The 21,044-nt window shown below is 39.9% G+C and overlaps 1 long non-coding RNA gene across 2 annotated transcripts; it reads left to right on the plus strand.

Moving 5' to 3' along the window:
* The first annotated feature begins 894 nt into the window (after nt 1-894).
* On the plus strand, nt 895-17,828 carry LOC136991302 (uncharacterized). 2 transcript variants are annotated; one of them, XR_010883527.1, is made up of 5 exons: nt 895-1,016; nt 8,861-9,061; nt 14,174-14,272; nt 15,070-15,229; nt 16,205-17,828. It is a non-coding gene; the product is annotated as an uncharacterized lncRNA (long non-coding RNA). The 2 variants fall into 2 exon arrangements; XR_010883526.1 differs by lacking the exon at nt 16,205-17,828 and having other exon boundaries at nt 15,070-15,866.
* Nucleotides 17,829-21,044: the final 3,216 nt, after the last annotated feature.

Here is a 21,044-nt window from a genome sequence, read left to right on the forward strand (position 1 = left end):
AGAGGATGCTTGCTTGTAACAATGAGAATTTTCACTAAAGTGCAAAATCTGAGCTTGTCACAATTATATTTTAATTCACACTTATAACTTTATTTTAAGCAAAAAATCTTCAGTTGCTAGGAGGAGTAATAACATCTAGCTCTGAAAAAATTTGTGAACATTCACAAAATGAAAAATGGCAAATCTGGCAAACTCTGGGTTTGTCTTTTGCAACAGAGACTTCACAAAGACATATAACTTGGAAAAAAAAATCATTCCTCCACTTCTATTACTCACACTTCTTTTCTGCTTCTTTAAACACTGCTCTGTGCTTTGCCATCTCTTCTTTTCTCCGGAAATTTTTTCCTTCTTTCTACTCCGTTCTTCCTCATCAAGCAATTGAAAACATCTTACTTCTTGCCCTGAGGGAATTCAACCATTTAGCATAAAATTACCCAGGGATTCTCCAGATGGAATATATGAGACAATTCCTAAAATATCAAGTGAATGCTTTCCATGCGTGATGAACTGAAGAAATACTCTGTTCCTGATCAGCTCCAAAAGTCATTCAGCTACAATATCATGGATGTTGGGTATGTGTAGTCTAAGATGTCTTTCTAACCACTTATCCTTCTGTGGCTGAGCGCAAGTATCCCCCTCCACTGCCCCATCTCGGGCCCAAAGTGTGGTGGAGCACAACTACCCCCTCCACCCCCCGCCCCTTATCTCAGGCCCCAGCTGACCACAAATAACTGACAACGCCCAGGGCTGACCGGGAGGAACTAGGCGATACCGGTTGCAACTGGTGAGGCCAGAAATGGGCATGAGATCAGCAAAAAAAAGGTACATCTCCACACCAGATATTGTATGACCATGAGTCAAACTCTGTGCCCATAAATAGCGCTGCAGCCCAGAGCCCTTTGAGCTCTTCTGCACAGCAGTGGGCTGCACGGCGGTGAATCTCCCTTGAGCTGGGACGCCTCTCAAGGTTACTCTCCTGGAGTTAAGAGAACCTCTGACAAGAAACCATTGGAGTGGTAAGAAACCAAGACTTGGGCAATAACAAATGTGCAGTAAGATTTGCTTGCTATGACTACACTGTATAGCCATCTTCAATAAATCTGTTTGCAATAAACCCAGAGATGATGATGATAATAATAATAATAATATTAATAATAATAATAATAATAATAATAACCTCCCCCCGACCCCTGCGACAATTTGGCGTAGTCAGCAGGATGATAGTTAGTGACCTCATAGCAACCTACTTACGGAAGCACGGAGTGGAGGAATCTGCTAAGTTCTCACCCGAATGGGTTTGCAATCATTGGTATGATTGGGGGGCTGTGGAAAGGCAACTAGACTTAGCGAGGGGTAAGAGTAAGGATAGCTGAAATGAAGGCGTAATTCTAAAAATGCTGGGGGCTTGTTTGGAGGCAGCTTACACTTGCAGGGAACAGCGAGATAAAGAACTAGCTACCCTCCAAAATGAAATGCAGGCCCCAAAACAGCGATGTCTGCTATTGCAGGTAGAAAACGATGGCACCAACGAACAATTGACAAGATAAAAGGAGGGCAGTAGAAGAGAAGTTTGAGGTGATGCTGGCAAGGCAGTCTAAAACTTTTGACCCTGTCAAAATACGCTGAGTGCTCACCGACCCAGAAACTTGGGATGGGGACATCTGGTTTGATCCAGATGATGATCAAACACCTCTCCCTCCCCCTGTGGAGAATGGGGAAGGAGAGAGGGAAGATGATTTGTTGATAAAAAGGATAGCCCCTATAGTGAAACATGAAATCACTACGGGACCCCAAGGCGGCAACTGGCGGGAGGCTACTCGTACCACCCCGTTTGACCCCCTGCAGCTAGTGAGTCTCCAGGAAAAAGTCTGTCAGAAACCTGGAGAAACGGAGACAGAGTGGGTAATAAGAATAAACAAACTGGGAGGAGATAGGATAATGTTAGACAGGATGGAGACAGAAGGATTCTGGGGACCAGGATTTTTCCTCACAGAAGGCCCTCCTGACAACCCCGCTCTGCCGGGGGGGTCACCTTCATTCTCTGACTTCCCAAGCTGCCTTTTGGGCAGGAGGAATCGATCCCCGTGAGTGGGGGGAGACGTTAGTGATCCCTGTCCACACCTTAAAGGGATTGACTGAGGCAGTAAATGAGGCCACCTGTCTACAAGCGATTGGGGAACGGGGACAGCTAGGCCACTCACCTATATCATACCCGGTGGACCTGGCGTACCTAAAGCCATTGATAAGAGGGTCACCACATACCTTGAAGGCGTACTTAATTCGACAGCGGGAGAAGACAGAGCGCATCTGACAGCATAAGAGGGCAATCCAGGACCTGCAGCAGCAGCAACAGCCCCTCCCCATACCCACGTGGGCTGATCTCCTACACCAGTGGTCACCCATGGACGGGAAATGGGATGGGATGAGCCCGTGCGAAAGTCCACCCCGCAGGCAGAAAGGGAAAGAAGAAATCAGCTGTGGCACACAGCGCTGCAGTTAGGTAAACCTAGAGCTGCTCTACACGGGCAGGCGACAGGGACAGTTGCTGATCTAACAGACACCTTTCGGCATGTGTCCCCTGCAGGGCAGGAAACAAGATTAGATAAAGGGGAAAGGAAACAGGAGAGCACTACTCCCACCGCACCTCCGCACACCAGTAACCCCTTCTCCCATCTCCGGGAGGAGCTAAAGACTGTAGAAGCAAAAAACTAGTGGGCCCCGGATGGGTGCTGGGCCTCCCTGTCCGGAGAATAGAGGCCTTCCAGTGGGACCCCATGGAAGGACCCCACAGTTACCTTCCGTTAGGGACTCATCAAAGCCCAACCAAATTCCTTATTGACACAGGGGCTCAGATGTCCACCCTCTCAAAGGTGGCAGCAAAGAGGGCAGTGGTCGCCATGGGAAGGCACAAAGTCCGACTACTCGGATACACCGGTGGAAGCGAGGTATGCCCGGTAGCAAGAGCTTATCTGCGCTTCCCTGATGAGAAGCGAGCAACCCTGTGCCAGCTGAGAATGGGGACAATGTCTTGGGATTTGATGTATTGAATGGCAAACAGTGGTTACTCCCAAATGGTAGTACCTGGCCATTTGGGAGACCCCAGCAGATAGGCCAGGGGGAGGACAGCAAGTCCGCCCAAATCAGGCTGCTGAGGATTGCTCCTCCTCTGCCAGATTCTAAAATCACTCACGTGTCCCAATACCCTCCATCTGCTGCAGCCAGGAGAGGGGTCCACAATGTGATACAGGATCTATTACAGAGAGGGATCATCTTCAAACCCATTCCCTGTATAACTCCCCAGCGTGGCCAGTTAAGAAGCTAGGTGGCAACTGGAGGCACCAAGTGCCCACAATGTAGATTAAGATTGAAAGCAGGAAGTGCAGCTCTCCAACCAGTGCTGCACTTGAAAACAGGGAAGTCTCTGTAGTCCACCTGGCAAATTGATTATGTGGGGCCCCTACCTCGTACAGCTACTGGGTGGAAATATATCCTAACTGGAGTAGAAGTCGTTTCTGGCTTACTGAAGGTGATATATCCCAGTCATTAAGGGCTAACTCATCTGGACTCACCCCGTCAAGACATTCTATTCTTATTTCCACAGAATCAGTGAGTGAGGCCTGAAACTATGAATCCTGCTGGCAGGACTGAAACTGGTAGTACTGCTTATTATTTTCCCAGATTACTAACCCCTAACTAAGGAAGTACTACCCCCAAAAAAGGTCGAATTCATCCTGAGGGAATCCCGTGTAAAATGAATTCATTCCAAATGATAAGGATAGTGGGAGGAAAGATAACCCTCATACTTGTTACTGATGGCATGGGAGCACCCCCACAAAATGAGGGGTTCGAATCTAATGCAATCCTAAAACAAATACATCTCTTTGGCCGCCTTATTAATACCTCCTTAATCACAGTTTGTATAAACAACCTGGGATCAACCGAGGGGAACCCGCTGCCTATATGCCTCTACTTCAATAAATCTGCTTGCAATAAACCCAGAGATTAAAATAATAATAATAACCTTGTGCCCCCCCCCGCAACACCTTCTCATCCCTCTCTTTTCCTTTTTCACTTAAATGATCACTCTTACTGTAAAACCTAACTATGCCCACACCATCCTTTTGGTGTCAGCATTGCGAATAATGAGGAACAATTCCTCATGAATGCATTGTTCTTCCTAATTTGAATCTGAGCAGGACTAGCACAAAAGAAGTTTCTCAGCAATGATCATAATGACCGTTAAATTAGCCCCCAGGTAGATGGACCCGTTATGTGCAATCTGACACTGAAATTCATGTGAGGTGAGGTTCTTCTGCATGCTCTGCGCTATCTTATGGACAGTCTGACTAACATGCCACAGCAGTCTGAGAATGTCACCAAATACCTCTTCCTTTTTTTTCAGAGCCCTAATTTGTAAAGTATTCTCCATAAAATAATAATAAACAGAGATGTGGAAGTAGGGGGAAAATCTGCTATAAAACTTCCATTAGTAAATGAAAGTGGCTGTCACAATCATGTGAAAAGTTCAAGGAGGCAATCTTGTTAAACAGCCATTTTGCACAGAGAAATTTATACTGCTATAGACCTTTTCAAATAACTTTGATGTTTTCCAGAACAATTTATGAATGCTGAGCTTTGGAAGAAGAAAAGATCAATGCACCACAAAATAAAGTTGGCTAGCAATGGGCATTTGGTCACAGCTCAGACAACTCCATAATCATTTATAATGCACTTCTATCCAACTCAGGAGGGATTTCTTTCTGCTGAAGAACTCCACAAGCTTCTTTGATTCCATTTCATATTGGGAGTTTTTTTTAAATATCCTTGCAATCATGCTAAATGTTGCAGCAACACAGTGTTCTTAACACAGATGACAAATTGCTCTTAAATGAATAGTGTCTAAAGCAATGGCCTTAGACCCAAACACAACTAAAACACTATGTTTTCATTTGTTTTGCCCTCTGAACCCTTCGAATCTGTTCTTGTCTTGAGGTGACCAGTCTTCTGAGGTGAACATTCATACTTAAAACTTTGAATTTCTTGACCCACGGTCTCAAAAGCTGCAAACTTCAAAGACAAAAGACAAAAAAACAGAGAGTTTTAATCTGTCTCCTCAGACAGTCACCTTCCACACATCCAGATGTAGCAGCCAGTCCTCAAAAGCAGGTAGCCAGACCAGTTAAATACAATTAACAAAACATTAGACCAAATAGGAAAATGCAGTTGCCTTTAAAGGTACTACACAGACAGTACTTACTTACACAGCTGTTCAGGACAAGATCTCAGAGTGATCTTTTCTGCACATCCAGTTCTGAACTATGGTGCAAGGGCAACCTGTTGTTTTTGTTACAGTCTTATAGATATACCTTAAAGTCAACTCCACCTATGCAATTACCTGTTACAGGCAGCTTCATTAGGCTGTTACACAACTTGCTATCAATAGTTGGCCCTGCGTTCATCTACTGAGTCTCTGGCATCCTCCTCTCCGTGTACATCCAAGGTCTCTGCTCCCTGATGTTCTTGGGGACCTCTGCTACAGCCTTGTGGTTGCTCCCTGTTATATCTGTCCTTATGCCAGAGTCTCTGGTAGTTCACTCTGTCCCACCAAGGTGTTTGAAAGCACAGGCAACATATTGTTCCCATTTATTTATATGTATTATCTCATTATGGCATTGTTATATGGTTTGAATTTGGTTCCCTTCAGGTTATAACAATCCCGTCCTTAATGGTGGCCTATTCATGTAACTGTGGTATTATGAGTCCCATTGGTCAAACCATACACTCCCTGACCTACATGGGCTGTTTACTACCATGAGCCTGCTGATAGGGCAGTGTATTTTGAATGCTCTGAATTTACCTTCTAAGATAATGACTTTTCAATGGTTAGTTAAAATAACTTTGCTGTAATATGTAAATGCATTTCCATAAACACCAAAATACTATAATGATACATAGCAATATCCCAACTTGTTCTCTTAACCATACAATAAGTAGATGAAATAATGCATGCAACAGATCAGATGCTGTGGAACTGTGGAATACCTAATCCCATCAAAAATTATTGTATATCATTTCAGGGTGTGATGCCCATGTTTTGATACTTTGCTGGATTTGTTCAATCTTCTTTTTATTTCGTTGGAATTCTGTTATTGATTTAGACTTGTGGGTATGAATTTTTTCCCATAATTTCTTTTGTCTATACATCCTGTTAAACTAAAAGTTTAAACCAGCATAGAGCCTGTGCATTATTTTCAGTTATTCTGATAGGAGAATAGTAGGTTTGATTATGCACTTGAATCCATCTAATTGGGTGCACAGAGAAACAATGAAGATCAGACTTGAATTGATTAACTATTTATCTGGGCTTTATTTAATTCAAAAATGCAAAGTAATCCAAAAGGTAAAAGCACATTAAGGAGGTGAACTTGAGAAGTCATATTTCTTTTAAGGTGCTGGTATAGTGTCAAGATTGTTTCACACTGCAGAACAAAGAGCAAATTAAGATGCCCAAGGGATATACACAACAAAAGAAATTATTGGGGACAGCTGCCAGGTTAGTGGCTGAGAACACTGGGGATTTTATTTCTAAAGAAGAGTGTTTCAAAGTATCTGAAGGGTTTAGTCAGGCTGCAAAGATGACTACAGGCCCAGTAAATCCAGTAGCCACCAAATAGGAGGATTTTTGTAGATGTTATTTGAAGAGAAGGAGAAATTTTACAAGAAGGATGTGAGATTTAAAAACTTGACAGTTTAATAAGATAAAATAAAACCTATTCAAGTGGTAGCTTTCTCTAACCAAGAACTAGAAGATCAAACAAAATTCATCAAATTCATCGGTAACCAGGATTGTGTACAAGGCTGTAATAGAAACAATGGCATATTCTGTAACCAGGGCAAAAAAAGTTGGTCTGGTCCTAAGGGATACCCCAAACAAAAACATGAGGTGGCAACAGAAACAGGAAAGAAATAGAGTGGGGAATTAAATGAACAATTGTTATTCTTGAAGGGACGTTAAACCCACAGAGAGAAACCCAAGTATTTGAAGCCACAAGGGAAAGTTGAAAGGTTTTTCAAATTTGGAATAAAGCGTATGGTACAAAACAACTTAAATATTCCTTTTAACACAAATTTTTTGAGTTGTCAATTAGAACATATCCTGAGCTAAACCTATTCAGAAAATGGATTTAAAAATATGTGAGTATAACAGAAAGATAGAGATCTAAGTACTTCATTGAGAAGTGTAGAGGTAGTGAGTGGGACATTAACTAGTATAGATCTCAGATCCATTTCTGACAAATTTGCGTCTGTCACTGATGATCAATGATGTTATGAAAGCATTCTTTCAGAGAAATAGAAGGGTACAAGTTTTAGTATTCCTCCAGTACTACTATGCAATTTGTATGTTTTTTCTGTTTAAGGATCTTAAGTCCTTTTTGATTGTTCTGACCTGATTGGTGTACAATTCTGTTTCAACCATGATTTGTTCATTTCACTTTTGCTCCTTCTGTTTCAGCAATTCATTTGGTGATGACTAGTTTTACAGTTTCTTGCATTTGTTTTAATGTTATTAATTGGCATTCCTTTCATAATGAAGCATAAGAAGAGAGTGTATTCTACTCTTTTGGACCCTCATTAAGTTCTGCAAAATCTGGGTCATACCATATTTCTCCATTCAAGTTATTTAGGTAATCCCCCACTTGTACAGCTGTTGTAATATGTGTTTTTGCTGGTAACATATTTCTTAAAGCTGGTGTTTTAAAAAATGTTTTAAAATTATCATATTTCCTGATTGCACAGCATGTGATCACCATTCTCCTCTGATTCCTCTTTCTGTCTTCCAGCTCAACTTGAACAGCAGCCTGGGTTTCACTTAATATTTGGTTTAGCTCTTGCTTCCTCTTAGTGTCCCTTTTTTCTATATTACCCTCCTAGAAATCTCAGCATTGGTGCTGCTCAGGATCTTTCTTTGGCAGAATCTTTCTTTTACAGGCCTGGTCACTACCTCTTGGGTAACTGATTCCCAATTACATAGGCTGTTTGGATATTTAAAACTGTTCTACCACCAAATGGTGAAGGTGAAACAACAAATGTTTCAGTTAATCACTTAGGCTGTTGATCCTGTACTGCAGCTAGTTCATGGCAGAAAGATAGAGAGTGTTTCCCTCCTCAAGGCAGATTTTCATAGATATTCAATTTCCTAGATCACTTACATCCTCCACGAATTGCTGCATCCAGATTTAACAGCCAGTCGTCAAAAGCAGGTAGTCAGACCAGTCAAGCACAATCAGATACCAAAACACTGTTCCCTTTATGGGAGCAAAGATAGTTCTTCCTGAGTGCTAAGTACTACCATAGTACTACCACAGTACCAAGACAGGAGTTTGGGGCAGGAGCTCAGAGTGATCTGTTCTCTGCAACCAGTTCTGAAGCAAGGCATGAGCATAATGAGTTGTTTCAGTTGAAGTCTTATAGATACACCTTAAAGTGTACCTTTATCCATATCTTTATCTATAGTATAGATATACCTATGCTATTAGTTAAGGTCAGCTTCATTAGGCTATTTTACAACTTGCTATCAATAATTGGCCATATGTCCATCTACTGGGTCTCTGGCATCCCCCTCTCCCTGTGGGTCCAAGCTCTCTGCTCTCCAATATTCTTGGGGGCCTCTGCTACAGCCTTGTAGTTGCTCCCTGTTACATATGTCCTTACCTTCGAGTCTCTGTGGAAGTTCACTCTATCCAACCATGGTGTTTCAAAGCATGTATGTATATGCATATGTAATACTTTCTTGAGTGCTTGTTATTGATAGCTATCTAATTACAGTAATGTTATTATAATGCATTTTGGTTCTTTTCAGGTTGTAACACCCAGAAGAGTAAGTACAGAGTATTTTCAGTAAAAAAGAACAGTGTGGAACTGTGACAGATGGACATTAATCTGTCAGCAATTACATCGGACACAGAACAGAACAAAGCTGGAAGCTGTAAGAAAACATGAACCCTATCTTTTTTAAAGGCAAAATGAGCTGGACGCAAATTGGTTCCTCTAACCAGAACAAGTAGGTTGTAAATCCTTGCTTTTTTAAAGCAGAAGTCAGGGGCAGATGAAAATAAAATGTTAAGGTGGGCTATGGAAAAAAGGCATTGTCCTGCTTCAACTTCAGAGAGACTGTCTCCATGACACAGGGCCAAGAAACCTGGACTACATATTGTTTATATACTATTGAGTCAATTGGTAGCATTTTCAGAGAGCTGCTATGTAAGCGTCTTTGAGGGAGGGCTAATGGAGGCAGACAAATTTCATGCGAAGAAGTGTGGCTGGGCACACTAAGGGAATATATGGGAGGGGATAGTTAACAAACAGCATCTGATACCTGAGGCTATGTTAGTGTCAGGGGCCTTTGGGACAGCAACATCAGAGAGGAATTAACAAGTTGGGCCCTCTGGAGGACTGTAAAAGAGACCTTATTCACACGCATTTTGTGTCACAGGATTAATGTTTGCAATGTGTGAGTTAAGTATATTACAAGTACAGTTTGTTTTATTTTACATTCCTTTTGCTCTTTTCTTCATAGTAAATATTGCATTTCTGCAGCTTTTGAGGTTTTGGAATGTCATGATAGAATTACCTCAAACGTATAAAATCAGCCCGTCTACCTAGAATGATGTCCCATTTCTAACACCTCGCCTGGGATTCTTTGATCAGAGAAGTGGCGACTGAGACCTACCCAGTCTAGGAAAGTTTGCTGTTAGGTCTGAGAAGCAACAGGTGCATGGAGTAATACAGCTCCTGAGCTCAGAGGAGACCTGAACTTACAAGATTAATAAAGGGACAAAACTGTATTTTATCCCACACGCCAAACATATGATTCATACTTGCAATTGCCTGGACAAATGCTTGTACAGATTTATCTCATATATATATGTTTTCTAATATAAAATTGAGGGTATCCTTATATTTGGCTAAAAATTGTTTGTAGGCTCACTGAAAATGTCTACCATTTTTACAGACAGAAGGAACTCCAGTGTAATTATCAGTTCACATACAAACATAAACAGATGCCCCATAGCAACACATATTTTATTGCTGAGAATCTAGCTTTTGTAAAAATATCCGGAGACAGTGTTGCAAGTAAGACTCTTGCATGACTAACATTCCAGATGTCCTCATGATATGGGCAGGGGATCTGATTTTCAGAGATATTAAAGTTCCTGCTGACTTTATATAGAGAGTTGGGTACTCAGGACTTCCAAACACCCAATCTGTTTCCTTTGTGGGTCAAAACGTGGCACCAACTGAAAACTGTAAAAACTCTTTTAGGTGAGGCTTTTATGAGGAGTGCAACTGGCTTCTGAAAATGAGAACACTTTACAAGAGATGTTTGTTTGCCTGTTGCAAGGTCTAGGATTTCTGCAATTCTATTTTTGCAACAGTGTACATATTTCTATGCCATTGTCTTACTTACCAAGATTTATAAAAATGCAAGGTTTTGCCCATCTGAACACAAAAACTAAAAAACCCAGGAAAACTCAGAATAAAAAGCAGCTTCCTGATGTTTATAAGTGATGAGGCCTATGAGCATGACAAATTCCCCAGTTCCTCTGTATTTCACATCTGCCAGCACTCGTGATTCCCAGGGTTAAATTCAAGAAGCCAGGACCTCCCTTTATTTGAGGAACCTTCCTGGCCACTGCCTCAGCAATACACACATGATGGTAATGCTGCATCCTTTCTTTCCATCCCCATGGTGGAGAGGGGCTTGATGGAGCGAGGGGACCTCAGTGTGGTACCACCGTGCACAGGAGCGTGGTGCGGAGGCTGCTAAGCGAGTGCCAGGTACTGCTTTGGATGCCACAGTTGGAGCAGTGCTGAGCTTGAGCTGATAACACAGCAACGAGGCAGAGCTTATTACCTCAGGCATGGAACAACGCTAATGTAATTATACAGCTTTTAGGACTACAGCCAATATTTCCAACAGAAATCAGAGCTGTGATGTACCAGATTGGCCAGTCCTAGCTCAAGGATCTCTTAAAGAAAGAGGACAAAGATTGTCCCTCCTGATGGATATAGAGCTAGATATCTTCTTCTTTGGTTCCAATGGCTGGTGCTAGTTTCTGATGCTACTGATATTGAGGCTATCAGCAGACCTCATTGCAAGTGTTAGGACAAAAAGTCCTCTTTTGGAAATTGGATGGCTAGAAACAGGTTTTCTTTTTTTTCTGTTGAAGGCTTAGATTGCAACTAACTTTATCATAGGATTCTGAAAGCTATGACTGGAAGCACCTTACTAGGCCTGAGTCAGTAAGAACTGAGTTCTGCAGTAACACTTTGACAGGAAAGGTGCCCAATTACCTGCTAAAAAAAATGCATCAGAAATAGAGAGAAGGAACAAACAGAAAACTCCCTGATGGGCAGAATACATGTCTGCAAATGCTGGTTCTGTTTAGCTTGTGTCATAGAGATAGTATGTTCTCACACAACTTGTTCCACTGAAAAGGAAAAAAAAAATAGAGGAACAGCTCTCATGAGTAATACTGCAAGACAGAATCATTTAGCACAGGTAGCAAAGCTAATTTCAGGGTTATCAAGCTGAACAGCATTCCTTTAACTGAGCTAGAACTATCATCTAAGTCATTTTATTGTGGGCTTTGTACCATCATATGATTTCAATTATTGAGCTATTTCTAGGGGATGCTTTTCAGTTGCTATCTAAAGTATTTTGTACAATTCTTCCACTGCACCAAGAAATATTTGCCAGCTCAAGAAACACACACATTTTCCTGACAATTAAACAGATGTGCCCAGCTGCTCATCCTTTAAAGGCATACCCTGTCTGATCTTTACCTGACTGATATTTGAGACCTTGGAAATATTTTGGAGATAATAAGTTAAATAGAAAGTGAAATATTAGTTCACCAGGACCTCACAGCCAGACAGCTTGACCAGGTCTACTGCTTCAGGTCACTTCTATTCTGCTCGTGATGGCATGTGCAGAGAACATTTCCATCTGTCCTTTCTGAGGTGGAAGTAGCAGAATATTTTGCCCTACCTACTTAGCTTACAGACACAGAGTTGTCATGTTTCTGGGGTGACTCCCTAGTCACATCTTTGCTGTGATAGATGGAGTTCTGGCAGGGCAACTGACCTATGTATACAGACTTTTTTACAAATCCCATGTGCATATGATGCCTATGTCTGGAGTAGTTCTATCTACCTGATGAGGAACAATGAAAATGTAATAAAACAAAAGCACGTTACATCTATGTAACATCTTTCAGTCATAGATTTGTTGAATCCTAGCCCTGGAAGGGCATGCAAAGTGTCATCTTGTCCATTCCTGCCCATACACCACACTGACTATACTTGTCATTCCTGGCAGGTATCTTCTTCCTAAAGAAAACCAGTGATATTGACACATTACCCCCAAGAAATCTGTTCCATTTCTCTATTCTTTTTATCACTAGAAAGTTGGTTCCCTCGCCTGTAACCTTAGTCTCCTTTTCACTTTCCCCTGAAGCATGTTAGTGTTTGCACCTTGGTTTTCTCTGTTTTAGGCCATACTTTGCCTCCTCCGTCAATCTTTCCTGATAGATCGTACTTTCTGCACCCCAATTGTTCTCGTTGCTCTTCTCAGGGCTTTCTACAATTAGTCCACAGCTCTCTTTGGAGTGTAGTAGCCAGAACTAGAAGAAATACTTATTCTAAGTCTCTGTCATTGCTGAAGAGAACTGAAGGAACACTTTTAGTATCCTATAGGCTACATTCCTGCTTATATATCCATGCTCCAATAAAATACATACGGGTTGTGCAAATGAATCTACAGAACATAATCTGGAGTGTTCACTAAATCATGCCACAGCTGTGTGATGTATGTCACCATTGTTGTATTTGGTTTAAAATTATGTTGTTAAATATGTTGCCCAGTTGTTACAGAGTGAATCAATAGCAGCAGCATCCCAAGAGTCTTGCTTCCCATTGCCTGAAGCTAGCCTTAAATCACACTACAAGCACAAGGCCTGATCATTATTAATTCTGAACAACCTTCAAATATACAACTAGTTATCCTGGAGTTAGTGGGATTCTTCACACAAAGAGGATGACTACCATGAGGCAGGCCAAAGGATTACCCCTATTTAATTTTGAACCAAGAATGATCCATCTGAAAACTGAGGACAACTAAATGCCAGAATAACTAAGGCTGGCAAGTAAAACAGCATGTTGTATATATTGTGCTGATATCTCTACCTCGTAATTGAAAATCAAGAATTTAACATGTAATGTCTGACTGAGACTTTCAAAGAGCTTGACAGTTAGAAGCTCTATTCCCATTGGCTTTATATGCAGTTTGGGTCTCCACAGAGGTCCTTGCCCTAACTGAAGGTTTTGTGGTTATTGATAAGACATTAGGAGAGAGTAGACATTAATTATCTGTGCTTACTGAAATTCAGATTTTTAAGCAGTCTAGCATCTTGTCATTAAAAATATAGATGCTGAATGATTGGAGTCTAGAGCCCCATAGAACTAGTCATCAGATTCTGTGGTAGGTATTCGTTTTGGAATCAATTAAAAAACATCCTCTACAAATCCATTTCTTTTTATCTTCATTTAAAAGGAATACACAAACAGCACAGTTAGGTAAAAAAAAAAAAAAAAACAAGAAAAAACATCTTCTTTAGCATCAGTTACATCAAATTAGCTAAAGATTCTCTAATAAATTACTAAAATTGACACCATATGAACATATTTAACCAAAACCTTGACTTGATAAATTCAAAGTATTCACTATATGCCATGAAAATATTTTCAATGGGTTTGTTGGTAACCCAGTCATTATTTTAAAAATGAAAAAAATATACATAATACTGAATCATTTCTCCAGATCTACATTTCATGCACTGGATAGAGGAAACCACCAGCAAAAATATGACTCTGTAAGCACTTTAGCATTTCAGTCCCTTAATTTCTGTGACTAATGGAACTGAAAGATTATTTGTGTACTTAGATGTTTGCAGGATCACACTTGTACAGACTGAAATCATCAGGGCTGCTCTGGGCCTTCTAGTCTAGTTTAACCAAGCTGTAGTTGGTCCTGGAGTATCAGCAATGAGTAAAAATACATCACTACTTTGTGCCTGAGAGAGTGGAAATGATTTTTCTTTTTTATTCCAAGGGAATATAGCTCTTGGCTGGTAGATCAGCACAGACTCGTATACTCAGTGACACTCAGGGGAGTCGAGGAAGTCTCCTGCAGCAGTCAGCTTCTGTTCAGGTACTGTGTGTCCAGAAAAGCTCCTCAGCAGAATTTGGGTGGGCTGAGGGGGCAGATCAGGGATTGCCTAGGTGGTTCATAATCCTACACTATTGCCATTAAGGAACTGTGCCTGTTGGCAAATAGAGCAGCCTTTCATATTGGTCTTAATTTCAGGGTAATGGCTCTGAATTCAGGGTGATGCCTCCCAGAGCATTTACAATTTCTATGGAACTATCTTGGCTTTATGTAATTGAAATCCTGGCTCCCAGGGAGGTCTGCTCCAAAAGGAATAAAATTTATCTTTGTTAGGTAATTATGCTATGGAGCATAGAAGTGAATGGATTATTCCCATAAATAAAGCATTTATTTACAGGTAATATAAATTATGGCAAAAAAGATAAATGGAGTATTATATGATAAAGAAATTATAGACTGACAGTAGTGTTGAAGTTCCAGTGTGTTTGTCTCATCAGTACAATGCAATTAAGTTATTCCTAATATTACATGCATTTGTGGAAAAATCAAAACAATTTCACAACAAAGTGCTCTTTAAGAAACAAACTGTAACATAAACCTGATAAATTCCATCCATGTATTAAATCAAGACTTCAAGATTAATATGAGAGCTTAAAATATTTTGGATTATGAAAAAGTCAGTCATTAAATATAAATACTTCAAAAAAGGCTCGTTGCAATGAGAATGATCAATCTCTTAAAAAGAAAAAGAAAAAGAAAACCACCCCAATACTCTTCTATTCTGTATTTTCTTGGAGTAGACATGCTTCCCCCTCACCTCCCTGTTTCCTTTTCTCAAGAGTCTGCTGAAGACATTCTTTACTGTCTACACCCAGGATTAATAAAATGACCTGGAAATCACCAAAACGGAAGACTGTCTCATGGGGAAAGGCACTAGAAGAATCCCTGAAGAGTTTTGATACTTAAATGTGCCACAATGTATCAGCCAGTTTTGCCAAGGTCTGAACCCTTTATCCTAACCCTGTACCTACAGGAATGCTTTCAGTGTTTCTCTCCTGCTGCAGCCCAGGGCAAATCACTGATGATCAGGTATATCTGTTCTTCCACACTTGCACATGCTGAGATTACTACTTGACTATTGGTCTCACAAGTCTCATGAATGTATGAGTGTAGAAAGGAGAGTCTCATGGCAAAGGTAATTAACTGGCCAGCAAAAAGGAGAAATCGCTATTTCTTCTGACAGTTGTGATAAAAAGGTTCCATATCTGGCAAAGTACAGAAACCGGTGTGACAAGATATTCCACCAAGCCACCAGTGAACAGAGCACAGAGTGGGGAGTCAGGAGACTGAAGCCCTTTGTTAAGTTTTATCAATAATCCTGGGCAAATCACCTCACTTCAACATGTTTCAGTCCTTAATCTGAAACATGGGGAAAAGATACCAAATGCTTTTAAAACTGGGTTTAGATCTAGTGGTAAAAAGTACCTGGCTATTAGAATCAGGAAACAATAAGATATATGAAGAGGTCTGATATTTATAAATATCAAACAACCCAAGAAACTGTGTTTGTGATGAACATACAAATTCACTTTTTGCTTGTACCTTCCCATGCTATGATTGCTGTTAAAATATTAAATATAAGACATTCTCACATGAGACAGCATTTAGACTCTATAATTTTTTGATCAAAATGATTCCCTTTTTCATAATACTTTCCAAAAACTTATATTCCTTATTATTTGCTTTGCTGTTACATGTTGATAAAAATGGAACTCATGTATCCTGCTCTGTACCTAGAGTCAATAAAAATTGTGTGTGCACCATGGGAGAAATCAGACCACTGTAATTGCTGGGGTCTTAGCTGCTGATGTGGATATTACATTAAAAAAATAATATAGGCACTGTGCTTCCTATTTAGACACTCCTCATGGCAAAATTCAACTGTCTAAACATAGGTGTTTACTTCCATTTGAGATATCATCTGAGATGCCCAAGAAAAGCCTAAGGAGCCAGCAGATAGGAGTCAGGATCTTCAGATACCTACACCATTCTGGAGCAGCAGCAGCTGGAAACCAGGCAGCACTTTCTACCCCAGGGTAAACTGCTTGTATGTTTGAGCCCTAAAATCAAGATATTTTAGTCTTTGAGAAGACATCTAGGAGGGAAAAAACCCTACAGTTCTGATGTCATGCTTCAAATGAGAAAGCTACCTCCAGTCCTTCAATGGTTCTTGTCATATTTCTTTTGTAAGACAGAAATGTGCATCAATTATATATCCCTGACATATGTATCCAAATCAAGGTTTCACAAAATATGTTGTTAGCAATGCATACTGGTGGTGTTTTTCCATTACATCAATTGTTTTAATGATAAATATCCCTCACAAAATGGAATGGTTTGTTGACACACAAAAGCACACTCTAACAATGGACTATTTAGACTTGCAAATGACAGAACACTTAATTATTCCAAAATAACATCCTCCCCCCCGTTAGGGTATGATCATTAAATCCATCATCCTTCAGTTTATATGCACGAAACATTTATCTTGTCTTCTACAAACAGGAGTCAGTCATCTAAATATAGATTTTTGGACCATCCATTTCATCATGGCATTTCATCGAAAGCCTAGGATTTCATTTATTTTCAGTTACAGAGATAAAGTGTTTGTAAATGATGTGATAAGACCATAAAGAAAAGTGAAGTGAAATTCAGCTCCATACAAGGATGATAAATACAATACCTACTTTGAACACTGGGATTATTGTGAGAGAAAAATGAGATATCGGAAGTCAGCAGCTATGTTTAAGATAAGAACTTTTTTCTCCTGTGAATTTTTCATTAAAGTCAGGGGCCAATAAAAAATTATCTGAATGATTTCATTTCTTAAAATGGCTGTTTCAGACATCAAACCAAAAAAACACAAATGGAGAACAACCAGAACTAAATGAAAGCAAATTTTATGGTACTCTAACTCTTGTGTTGTGGAATTACTAAGGACTGATTCTCAGCTACTGAAGAAGCCTGAAGATTTTCTATTATATTAAAATGTGCTTTCTTTGAAAGATGTGTGACTTTCAAATGCTCAGTCAAGAATACCAAACCAGAATCCTTTTCTTCAAACAATATCTAATCTCTTTCTTTCTGTATTTCTGGATGTTTCCAGAAGAAGCCTTGAACTTTCAGTCTGAAACCTTATTTGGGCAGTTTGCTTACACACATTTTGGGACGTTCATAAGAGCATTAAATCTGTACCTCCGGGCATTTTGGCTTCACCTTAGCATGAGTTCATTTTGGCAGGATTTATTCCTTCCCTTGCCCCCACCCCTTCACTCTCTTTTTCTATTTGGCAGAATGGCAGTTTCTCTCCAAACCACTGCACCCGAGCCTATCTGAATGATTGTTTTTACTTTTGTAATGCAATATAAATTATAACTATCATAATGAGAATGTGCTTGCTTAATTCCTGCAGGACTTATTGTGCACAGAGTGCAGAGAGGAGAACATTCTTATTTTATGTGCCAAGATGACAAAGTCTGTTCTTTCCTATACTTTTTCTTCATGCAACTGTATACCAGATTAATTTTTTTCTGTTTCTACTTGTTTTTTTCTTGATAAACAAAATCTAAAGAAGAAAGCTAAATAAACAATGGATGTACTGCATGTTCTTGGCTTCTGTATCTGCCTACAGGTGTCCTTTCATCATATTCATTTGGCTGGCAAAGTGTGAAAATGCTTATGACCTGAGGGTTAGCTTGCATAACAAGAGAAATTCAAAATATGGCATAGAAAAGGAAGAAAGCATTAGGATTTTTGGATATAGTCTCTCTAGATGACTGTTCTTTGGGGCACAAAAGATTGAATACATACCTCAGTCATATGAAAAAACTATATTAAGAGAATGTTAGGGTTACAAAGACAAGGATTTAAAAGTGAGGAAATACTGGATTTCAGGTAGTCTGCATAACCTTAACTTGTCCTTCCCATGAGTATGCATTAAAATACAGCTTTGATTACATGTGCTTATCTTCTCTTTTCCACTGGACCATCATATTATTTAGTGTTGTGGATTCAGAGTGCTCACAGAATAGGAATTAGATGTTGGGTTTTTTAACTTGAGTCCATTCCTTTTGTGATGTCCCCAAGCCTTTCTTTAATACACACTACTCAATCCTCTTTCACTAACAAAATCATTACATTTCCTTCTGTGTGTTTATATCATGATCAGAGGGTGAGAGCCCATTGAGATACTTTGGCTTCCAGTTACCATTTTCAGAGCTTATAAAAGTGAAGATTTCCACCTCCCTCTCACACTGATATTCTTGAAAGGACAATGTTAATTCAAGCACTTTTTCACTTTTGAATCCATCAGAAGTTAATGACCCTAATATATGTTTACTGCTCATCCTTTTTACTATGCAGTTACTTAAGCTTGCCTTTAAAGCACCCTGTAAGCAACATGCAATCCACCCTGAGGGTTCAGCAAAGTTCAGATAGCAGCAGTCAGCTGCTGTAGTCATATGGACCACTCAGTGCAACCTCCAGATGTCTTCAGCCTTGTCCTGTTTAAGGCATCAGGCATTTGAGTTCTTATGGGTTCACTGTGAGATGAAGAGAAGTCTTGAGAATAGACTTAAGCGCATTGATCCACAATGTGAGTGCTTTCTGTACTCATTGCTGACTGTAATTAAATTATTTACATTGTCCTTGAGAAGGGCTGAGTTCTAAATATTCCTGATAGAAGGGTCTATAGGGCTATCGTGCCTGCTTTATGCCATGTGTATGCACGACATTGTGAGGGGCCTTGGACCAGCTGTACATACGTGTGTGTATATATATGTGTATATATGTGTGTGTGCACACATGAGTATGCATCCTCCATAGCGAAGGTAAATATGCACTCTGTCCAATATGTCGTAGTTGTATGACAAGGCAGCATGCTTACTACATTTGGAGAATTTACATTTTAACAGAACATGAGCATGTGAGAATTTAGTTTCAGAAGATTACAGCTGAATCAGATTTCCACAGGAGTGACAGAAGATAAGTCTCGACATCAAAGCAATTTCCTTACAGAGTTTCGAACTTCAGCTCCAAAGCTCAGACATGCTAGACCCTCTCAACATAATGGTTATAAGAGTTTTTAACATGACTAAAAGGATATATTTTTTTAATAACTGTGTACTTGGAATTATCTGAGCCATTTTAGTAAAAACTTTCCAAAAACAATTCAGCTAGAGACAGACACCAATTTACGCTGTAACAGCTAAATTTTGGCAAACTGTATAAGCAATTGAACGTAAGTTCTTATAAAGGAGCATTAGCCAATCTTAGCTAAAGGCATTACTTCTCCTATTATATACACACATACATGAATAACTAATACGTTTACTCCTGTTACGCATGTACATATGCATTATGTATGCATATGTATAACAGGGAATTAGTGTAATAGTTCTTAATGCAGCTGGCAATCAGAAAGACACGGCTTTATGTATAGCAGTAGCTTTTACTTTTTAGGCAGAATCCTGAGGTTAAACACTAACTTCCAAAGCCTCCAAATTTTTCACATAAATTTAGAGTTCATGAAAAGTGTCAGCCTGATGCTTGTTAAGAAAGAAGCCTTTTGTTCACATATGGAACAGGGCGGCACAGACAGCAGCCGCCCAAGCTTCCTATGCGGCTCTATCAGATGTCTCATCCCTGACCTGGAATAAGGGGGAGGTGAAAGGTTAGTCCATTCTTCATGCTCATTCAATACTTCGCTTCTCTGTTGAGTGCCAAAAGAGTATCAATTACTGCCAGTTGTGTGTTGCTTTTTGTAATGTGGACTCTTGTCCATTAAGAATTGGACTGAGGCCACAAAACCATCTCATTGAGCCTGTTGGAAAGTCATCTGACGGGGATGGCTCTTCCATCATTTCCACAATTGTTGGATTTGAAACAGGTACGTGGATTTAATGTACTTCATCACTTGAGTCATACAGCTTCCCAACTTTTCATTTGTGTTAGGAGAGGAGATGTCAGGGCAGGAACTCTCTATACTAATACTGATAAAATAGAACGGTAATTACAATCTTTCAGTACAGCCAGGATGCCTGGTAAATCTATGCCTTTCTAGTCAGGACCTTGTTGCAAAAAAGGTCACAAAGCATTATTCAGATAAAATTGCTCTAGTCAGGCAGTGTATGTGCATTCTTAATACTCCCTGCAACAATCTAATTTATGGGATACTGGAGTGAGACACAGGCTGTGATGGTGTTAGTGTAACAGTATCTTAGCAGCAAATAAACACAGCGCGAGAAACTCTTCCTTTTAAAAACAATGTAAAGGAAAGACATTCAGTCCCTTGGGCAATTTCTTTTCAAAGCATTTGCATTCTACAATACCAGAGAGAATCTCAGTGAATCACATGGGGGATACAGACAAATGCCATCTATACGTTAATTAGTTCTGCACATGCATTTCACAAGCAACATTTCAAACACTTTGCCCTTACTATCATTACTTTTTTGTTTGTGTGCACTGTAATTTTTGCTAAAAATACAGAATTGCATTTATAGGTTATGGCTTTATCTAAGCAAGAATGTCATACTGATTTAACTTCAGCCAATTTCTAACTGGATATAGCTACACTGCTGCAAAAGGCTATCATGGGTATTTGAGAGTCCAAGATTCAAGTCCTTCCAAACACAAACTGTTTGAAGCTATTCCTCTGCTCCTGTACATTCTTCCTCACGACCCATATTTCAGATCTACCCTTCTCGGTTCTCTCACATGCACAGATATCAGCCCTGGGATTTCATGGGCTCTT

This window comes from Apteryx mantelli, chromosome 2, assembly GCF_036417845.1.
Source record: "Apteryx mantelli isolate bAptMan1 chromosome 2, bAptMan1.hap1, whole genome shotgun sequence".
Classification (NCBI taxonomy): domain Eukaryota; kingdom Metazoa; phylum Chordata; class Aves; order Apterygiformes; family Apterygidae; genus Apteryx; species Apteryx mantelli.